Source organism: Eutrigla gurnardus (assembly GCF_963514095.1).
Source record: "Eutrigla gurnardus genome assembly, chromosome: 8".
Taxonomy (NCBI): Eukaryota; Metazoa; Chordata; class Actinopteri; order Perciformes; family Triglidae; genus Eutrigla; species Eutrigla gurnardus.
This window is the reverse complement of record NC_139922.1, coordinates 8807952-8817480: the sequence shown is the minus strand read 5'-3', so window position 1 is coordinate 8817480 and position 9529 is coordinate 8807952.

Genomic DNA, 9529 nt, shown 5'->3' with positions numbered 1-9529 from the left:
TATGATTGTGAATGCTGCCAAACATATACAGTATATATATATAAAGGTTGACCAGGACCAGTACCATTTCTGAACATGGAGGCACCTGGCCAAGCAAATGAACAAGGGCAACTGCCGGCTCCATGAAGAAGAAGAGGAAGAGGAGTAAGGGTGCGTGGTGGTGGAATAGGGGGAAGAGGCCGAGCAGCACGAAGACACCATGTTGTCCCGGATGAAATTCGGGCCACAATTATAGACCATGTTGTCAACCACCGTCTCACAATGGTGGAGGCAGGTCGCAGAGTGCAGCCTAATGTGCCTCGCTCTACAGTCTCCTCCATCATCCAAACCTTTCGCAGGGAAAACAGGTATGTACTCATATCAGTCAATAATTGAATTATATGTTGTATACTGTAGGACTGGACACTGTGCATAAAGCAAGAAATGTGCATTTACCTATTCATTTAGTGTGTGTGTGTGTGTGTGTGTGTGTGTGTGTGTGTGTGTGTGTGTGTGTGTGTGTGTGTGTGTGTGTGTGTGTGTGTGTTATAGCCCTGCAGTAATGTACCTCAATGGGATACAGTAGTATTCCAGTCACTGTTCAGTGATGCATTAGAATAGTGGTAAAAAGTAAAGCAACAATACGATTTCATTGGTAACTCATTCTGTAAGAAATACATAAGACATACATTACGAATGGAGTGTTGTCCTTTGAATTCTATGTTTGAACGACAACCTGGCATGGGTGGCTACTCTTACCATAAAAGCATTTTTTTTTTCAGTTTTACACACAATTGTATTCTGTTAGCTAGACAAATAATGAGTACAGTAACCATTGTCAATGAAGGACTGGGCTAAGACTTAGTGGTGGACATGAGGGATATTTCAATTGTCCTCTGCCATAGTGACAAAACATCTAAACATTTTGACTTGCAGTGCTTACACAATGCCAAAGGGATGATGCATTTTGGGGGCACTGACTATTTATATGAGAAAGAAATTTGATTTTGACACATGAGTGAACTGTTTTGGGAGAGATATGAGCTTTTGCAGGTGAACCATGGTGTTGTGCTGAACCATCCAGTTTTTTTTTGGCAAAAGCACCAAGAGTGTTGAGAACGTCCGGTCTGTTTCAAGAAATGAGTCAAAGCAATTGAGAAGGATCTTTTGTCTTTTGGGGGCACTGACTATTTATATGGGAAAGAATTTAGTTTTGAAGCATGAGTGAACAGTTTTGGGAGAGATATGAGCTTTTGCAAGTGAACTATGGTGTTGTGCTGAACTGTAAGACTGTTTTGCCAAATTATCTTAGAGTTTTGAGAATGTAATTTCTGTTTCAAGAAATGAGCCAAACCAATGGAGAAAAACTGTAATTCGGGGTGTTTATGAGACTTTGACAGAGAGTTCCTGGAGTTGGTAGTGATGACTACTGATGAAACCTTCTGGTTTCAGGGTTTAAAGAGGAAATACATGCTGCAAAAGCTTTTGTACTTTTAACTGTATTTTGTATGAGGAAGCATTATGTTACGAGCTGCTAAGAATGAATAACAGCATGGGAGTGCCAAACATTTCAGCCAAGCCAGAGGTGGGAATCATTGTTTCTTACTGACAGAAACATTACCCATGCTCGACGATACCAACCTGCCAATCAGAACAAGGACCAGATTACAGGATTGCTACGGGGATTTCACATCTGATTTCAGTTTTGCTCTCCGCTCACAGTCAAGGCTTCCGATATGCCTTTGTTCATTCAATTTCAGATTATTGACTGTGTGAGACTGTGTTAAAGGACAAATATGCCTCAGTGGGCTCGAAGAATATATAGATATAGATATTTTTATCAGTATTCATTTTCAAGTTACCCCAACATGACAGCCATGGCTGCAAAAGTGTTGTGCCTGTTTGTGACCACTTACCTTTGTGAACAAGGTTTTTTCTGATGAACATCAATAAACCAAAACTGTTTCCAGGCCCACACACAAGCACTTAAATGACATTATGAAATTGGCGACGGCCCAGGATTTGACACTTAATATTGATGCACTTGTGAAGGCTGAGAGATGCCAGGTTTCAGGAGAATGTTAAGAAGTGAGGAGTTTAGTGACTGAAAAAACATTTTATGCTTATTGTTGTCACATTAAAAGAAATTGAACATTGTGCAAAAATATTATCAGCAGCTTCAGTACAAAAGAATCAGTGTGAGACTGACATTGTGAAATATTCAAATTTCATTTATTTTTCTTCTACTCTACATCTACTTCTCAGGCTGTTCGTCATGTGTTTTGAAGACTTTTTCATTAATTGTGAACATTTTCAGAATGTACTTGTACTTGTTAATGCTCCTAAAGTAAGGGTAAGTAAGTAAAACATTCTCATCTATCTTATTTAAAGGTTATTATGTCATGGTTTTATTACCCTATTACCCACTTGAGATCAAACGGGGCTGCATGTGGCCCATGAACTAAAGCAAGGTCTGAATTTTATCTTATGTCAAATGTTATTTTAACAATATAATTGAATGTCATGCAACAAAATAACATTCATGTTTATTTTAATGCATTTTGTTTATAGTCAGTCTGTATTGAACTTGACTGCGAGAGGTGTGTTGTGAAGATAGAAAGCATCTGACAACTTTTTGCTCTCTTGGACTCAAAACAGAAATAACGTCCAACATCAGCCAATCATTGACCTCTTTATACTTTGCTCCTGCCCTCTGAGCTGTCAATCACAACAGAGCCAAGACAGCTGTTGGGCTGAATGTTACTACGCTTGGAAAAATAGTTTCTTATAAGACCTGAATTTCAAGGATTTTAACAATGAGGTTAGTTTTAACTAAACTTAACAAACATTTGCAGGTAGATTCTTCAATGTTTATTGAATATGGACAAAGCGTAAACTAACGATCTCAAAAATCACACAACTTCGGTAAACACTGTAGAGGTTTATAAGCTATGATGTGACTTTTACTAACACTGGTATGGTCCTTTAAGTGCTGTAAAAATGAATTAAGCCTGTTACAAATATGTAGCGTAAGACTGCACTATTACAATAGATTATGGAGATAGAATACTTCATGTCAAATAAATCCAACAAAACATGTGAAACACTCAGCATCTCAGATGCTCTATCTCTCAGCCAACCACATCAGTAGACAGAGAAGCTTCCAGACTGAGAAATGAGGGAGGAACATAAACAAGCACAGAACACTGAGGAAGTGGTCCAAGGGGGAAGGAAAATGACCCAGGAAAGTAATACTTCTATTGCTTGCTGTAGGCAAATTGAGGTTGGGAGTAACTTAGGTAGAATTAAGTCAAAACTTTTCACACGTACACTCCTCCCAGTGCTGGTCAGGGAGTGGAAACCAAGAAGCCCAAATTCGGTAACAATAGATCCTCGGCAGCATGCCCAGTTCAGCCTTTGAAAGTGTTTTATATACAACAGCACTGATGATATGCTGTACGAGGATGTGAAGGCTATCTTTTCATCCAGACTATAGAGGGACGTGTTCCATCAAGAGGGGGCCTTTCAGTCGGTTTGGCAGCGAGTTCATTAATTCCACTTACTATGAAGAGAAAGAGGGAGGAGCTCTACACCCATGACTGCAAAAGAAGAGGCCGAAAATTCGATTCTGCCATTTATTACTCGTTGCTGTGTTCCACAAAAAGAAACGCAAGCAGAAAAAGATTTTTGACATGACATCAATATCCATCAGAGCCTATTCTGCTCCCCAATTTGAGCCGCGTTCCTTGATGGAAGGTTTTGGCGGCAGTGAGAATGTAAATGTATCTGAGGTAGTTTAGATGTATGTGTCGAGGTCATACTATGACTTTTCAGCTCAATCTTCATCAGCAGCAGAAAACTGTGTACACAATGGGGCTGCAGAGAAATCCAGATGCGTGTGCAATGAAGATCTGTTATTTTAGGCCTACTACCACTATAAGTGGTGCTTAGCAAAATGCTGGCAAAGTTTCGAGTGGGATTGAAAGTCCCACCTAGGAGGATTTAATTAGCGCTTTGAATGAATAACATTTCAGCCATTTCTCTCTCTGTCCTTGGTAATCAGTTCTGGGCCATTAATGAGAGGATGACTATCGACTGGCGGAGCAGGCTGCTGATAATTGAATGTGTAGAGGCCATTAAACATTCCTAATCAAAAACAAACACTCCAAAGCCACACTTCCTGCAGAACATATGATGCAACAACAATAGAGGCATATTTGTTGCAAAATAATAAAAGAAAAGACAAAAAGGGCTCTGCATCTATCCTCGTTTACGGCGTCCGTCTCTGTTTTGTTAGTGGCTTATCAGCACCAGCCGTTCAGACTTTGACAGGCCAGAACATAGACTGAATTTCTCGGGGCATGGCACCATATTGAATTTCCCAAGCTAGTGTTTTGATCCAAACAGCTGAGAGGGGACAGACGAGAAAAACACTTTGTAATTGAAACATTCTCAGAGGCTCCATTCCACATGCAAACAGGTCAGTAAATCACTAATAGTGGCTATGGTGTCGGAAATCACTGTCCTTCTATTGAACTGGCACTATTGATCTGACTTCAGCATCGCCACAACTCATATGAAGTTGGGAGGTCAATATTCCCAGTTAACAAACCCAACCCTCTGCCGCCTCGGCTTGAGCCTTGGAATAACGTTGCTAACGTCGAGGTGAAATGAAACCTGTGACAGTAATTGTGTACGTTGTCAGCTCTAATTCTTGTGATTTTAATATACTTTGTCTTGGCTTAGTGTTGCTGCTAACCATCATATCTGATTGATTCATCACATGGGCATGTATAATTCAAGATCCGGTTCTCATTACTCTTCCATGACTCATGCTACAATAAATATTTTAGTACATGGTACTGTTATTTTATGCAAATCTATGGAGACCTATTAGGGTTTTTATGGTGTGCTGAGAAGATTATTGCCCTGGGGTGTTTGTAACAGGAAATATAAATGCCCTCACAAACTAGCTACGCGGAATAATGGACATTTATTTATGTGAACATGCCCTTGTCAAATTCTCTGTGATAGTCTCGTTAGATACAATCAGTGGCGCAAAAAGTGGCCGCACCAGGGGGGGCGCCAAAGCGATGGTAAAAAATGAAAATGTTTTCTATATTAAGCTGCTGTTGTGTATTTCTAAATAATTTCTGCACTCCCTTAAAGTTATATAACATTTTAGAGGACTAACAGGCTATAGTAGGCACCCAATCTCATAAGATTGTAGATACTTGTAGTAGTGAGTTGTCGTCTGTGGAAAAAGATGGAGAAAGCAAAAAAGCTGTCGGGGGCTAAAAATAGGAAAACTGTAACTGTTTATTATTTGTTAACACACATACTGTATATATACAGTATATGCTGCATACCCCTCTGACCTGGGTAGGTGTGCCCTTTGATATAATACAAATTTGTGAATTTTGCAGCAGATTGGTGATTACTTGAAGGTGTCCAGTGATGAGCCTCAGGAAGAAGCTATGAGGAAGGGAAACTCTTCGGTCTGGATCATTATGAGGAGCACGTTGCATCTTCAGTAATTGCGTGAGGGACCTTGCTGTTGCACTCAAATTTGTTTGTGTTGTTCCTTCAAGGTCCGCTGCGCCTCAAAAGGACAGACGCTATGCCTTTCTGCAGCGGCTTGTCAACATGACTCTCTGCCCAGCGGAGCAGAAAAAGGGGTCCAGCCATGTCCCGTCTGACTGGCATGTCGCTCACACTGGAGGGAGCGATGAGGGAGTTGTAAAAACCAAGCCGATACACTTGTGGAACAGCGAGAGTCATTTCGGATCCTGACGGCCGTTGCGACCGTCCACAGGTCGAACCCGTATTATACTGTTGGGTTCTGAGGGCTTTGGACATATTTGATGATTTTGAGATATGGAATAGCTGGAAGCTCTTTATCTGCATGTGGCTGCTACACAATGAGCATAATATAGCAGCCATGGCTAGTTAGTAGCCTATCCAGTTTGGTTTTAGTCACGTTCCTGCTTAGGTTTATAAATGGATAGAAAATATCGTCAATTGCACTATGTAGGAAAGCTTTGAGTTTCATGTTCAAGTCTTGTTCACAAACATGCTGGTTTGATGCAAGGCAGATTTTGGAGGTGGCCTGATTGCATACAAAAGTCAGTTGAGTTCTGAGTCCAATCAGAGGATGAACACACACTCACACGCCAATTAACATGGCCCAGTTCCTCAGTTGCTAGCTAGCTTGAACCCTAATGTCTTGTAGAGTCGGCCATTTGGAGAGAATCAAAGCAGCCAGTTGTCCAATTTAAAGCTAAATTCACCATGAATAGTTATTTGATTTTGTCAGATTCTACCACATTTGTCTACAGTACGTTGTTTGAGCATGACTTGGCCCTGACCATGCTAGCAACAAATGGAAGCTCTCTGAGCATTCAGCACAATGGAGAAGTCGAATAACGCTGCAGGGCTTGGTTGAGATGTGTCTATGATAGTTTTGCCCATAAAGCTATTTCAACAAGCTAAATTAAACAGCTGTGAAACTATGCAGAAAACAGCTGTACTCTGCAAATGAGTGGTACAAACTTTTCAGTGCCAACATCCAAGCTTGTTACTCAAACTAATACTCCTTCCCAAAGACAAACTTTAAAGTGATGACTACACAGTAGGTACAGTAACGGCGGTGTCCGCCCACTGTTTCAATATTTTGCAGGACGTCCAAAGTTGCTTTGAGGCGCCATATGCTCGCCTCCAGCATGTAAGCAAAGCCTGTGAACAGCTGGTGGCTGGCAAAATGAGGATAGAAATTGTGGGTCCACATGGCGGTGGCCTGTCTTGGTTTGATATAAGCTAACAAATCACATTCCTGAAATGCCGGCATATCCTAATGCTCAGGCTCATGCTAATGTACTTTTCTTTCCCCCCCAATGATTTGACAAATGTTGCAAATGAACTGTTACAAAGTCTCCACCTGTTCCAGTAAAACCACTTTCATGTGAAAACGTGTGAACAGGCACAATTAACAAAACAACTAATGAGCTGCAGTATGCAAAGCTAGCATGTGGACAGTGAAAATATGAACAGGATTTCTATGTTTCCCATTCTTTGGTTCAAACCAGACATTCAGTGTTTGGGGCAGCTCCACTCCTTCGTCCTCTTTGGACCAGGCGGCAACCTTTGGTTCTGAAAAGTAAGGCTAAATCACCACCAGGGGGCGACTTTTGGTTGCAAAAACAATGTCCAATTGCATGGAAGTCTTTGAGCAAATTACCCAAAATCTCACTTTGATGGATTTGGCTACTTCAGTTAACATTGTAAACATGAGTTTATGGTCTCAATTGCTAGTTTCAACTCTTTTTCAATACAGCATGATGTTCATTTAGTTAGTCGTAGCCGTAGTCCACAAACCAATGGGAGACACCATGACGACTCCTTATAGGCTATACAATGTATGGTTCAAACCACTGCTTCCCTGCTGAGGTGCCCTTGAGGAAGGCACTTAATCCCACCAGCTCTATGGCTGATGTTTTCTCTAGACTCCAAATATCTAGACTTGAGCTACATATCGGCTCTGCCAACAACAGCAAATGTTTCTGCTTACCTGTCAAATGTGCAAACACAGTAGACGTTTCATGTCTTCTAACCTGAAACGGCTGAACAACGGCTGTGTGGAGGAGAAGTGGCTCGTGAAACAGTTAAACAATGAAACGGTGAATGTTGTCATTTTATTTTCACTCTGCTAGCATGTCATTTACATTTTCAGTCACCATCCCACCCTGTATAAGTTATGAGACTCTATTCTACCAATGATTTGTAACAGACACATTCACCGCAGACAATACCATATCAGAGGAACCAGAACCAGAGACAGCAACAATCACATCATCACACCTCTTATACAAAATGCGTGACATATCTGTGGTGATTCAAGTACCTTCCTTTGAGTATAGGTTTGTTCACACTCCTACACTCTGTTCTGAATGCCTCTCGGTCTATGTATGAATTAATAGAAGCAGGATTGGAGGGACAGAAGATCAGAAACATCAGAGAATCAAGGTAAACTATATGTAATATGTTATTTCAGCAAGCTCGAGTCTAGCTAAAGTCTAGTTAATTGCTTTTTTTGTAGAAATAAACTGTACAGCCTGGACCAACCATGAGGTGTGCCAGCGGAGCACAGGTTAATTCCGTCTTTTCCACACTCACCATGTCTGCTCTCGTTGGACCCATTACTTTGTTTTTTGTAGATGCCCTATGATTCATGTGCATTGACAGAGATAGCATGAGTTCACCTACTGAGGACAGCCTGATGTGCATGCTTGTGCTCTATCTGTCATGTTGCTGATTCTGCTGGTCGGATTGTCAGCTTCCTCAACCGGCCTCTCCTGTTCTGTTGGCTATCATCAGAGACCCCCCCCCCCCCCCCCCCCCCCCCATCCGTTATTGTTCCACCATTTTGAAATCCATTGACTGTGTCTGGAACGACTAATACTAGTATAAGGTTTGTTATGTTACTTATGTGGCATTGTGTATGTAAGTTACATGCAAAAAGCAAGGTAAAATAATTCAATGTTTACTTTTGGTTTCACACGGGACACAGCCTTCTCTCTCCTGGGTGAAAGTCCTGGTCCTGGGTGTCTGTTTGACCTGTTGATATACGGACATTGGCACTCTTCATACGTCACCTGACTTCCTCCGTCTGCATTTACTGGCTCGTGAACCCGTAAGCTATTCTACATTAATTTCCGTAGGTATAAGAACGAACACTGACAGAGAACAGCCCGACTGATGACAGCAAACACCCTTTATTGTTCCATCTGGAAATGCTGCTCCCTGACGTTGCCTCACTTTGTAGTATTTCCTGATGAAATTCATGATGGCTCTGTTCTATGCGAGTGTCCCAGTAAGTCATAACCGCGAGCAAGCATGAACAACACCAGGACCGCGAAGCAGCTAAGTCAAATTCAGCCATAATTCATGTCCTAATTTTTATCCGTACTTACTGTGGCATTTCAAAACCATAACTAAATGGCAAACAATTATGCTGACAAAATACCATGTCATGAGTTAATAAGCAACTTCACAGCTGCTAAACTAAACGAGCAAGTTGGCATGTATTTGTCCTTAATGGTGATTGCGGTGAACAGAACAACTGTGCAGGCAGCCAATCACACAAGTTACCTGCAAAGAAAGCTACAATAAAAGAGCAAATGCACCGCTTTTATTTACAGTAAGTGGAATAGCAATGCATCAGTGTAAAAAATACTCTATTACAAGTAACAGTGCTGCATCAATGATCTTACTTGAACTTGCAGTAACTCATTTTTGGATCTGGAAGGGCAGCAGACGCAAGCTGACGAGTAATCACCTTTTATCGATACAGTCAACTTGTTAGCAAACAGTTGCTTATTTCTAGGGTTTTTCTCACCAAATAAGGGACTAGACTTATTTGACCTCAAACTACAATCTTTTTGTAAATCTAACCATGTTGTTCCTTTGCTGTGAGGGGCTCGCTCACTGATAGCTTGTGTTGTTAGACATTCATAGTAAAACATATGCAAAATAATAAAATCACTTTTTTTAA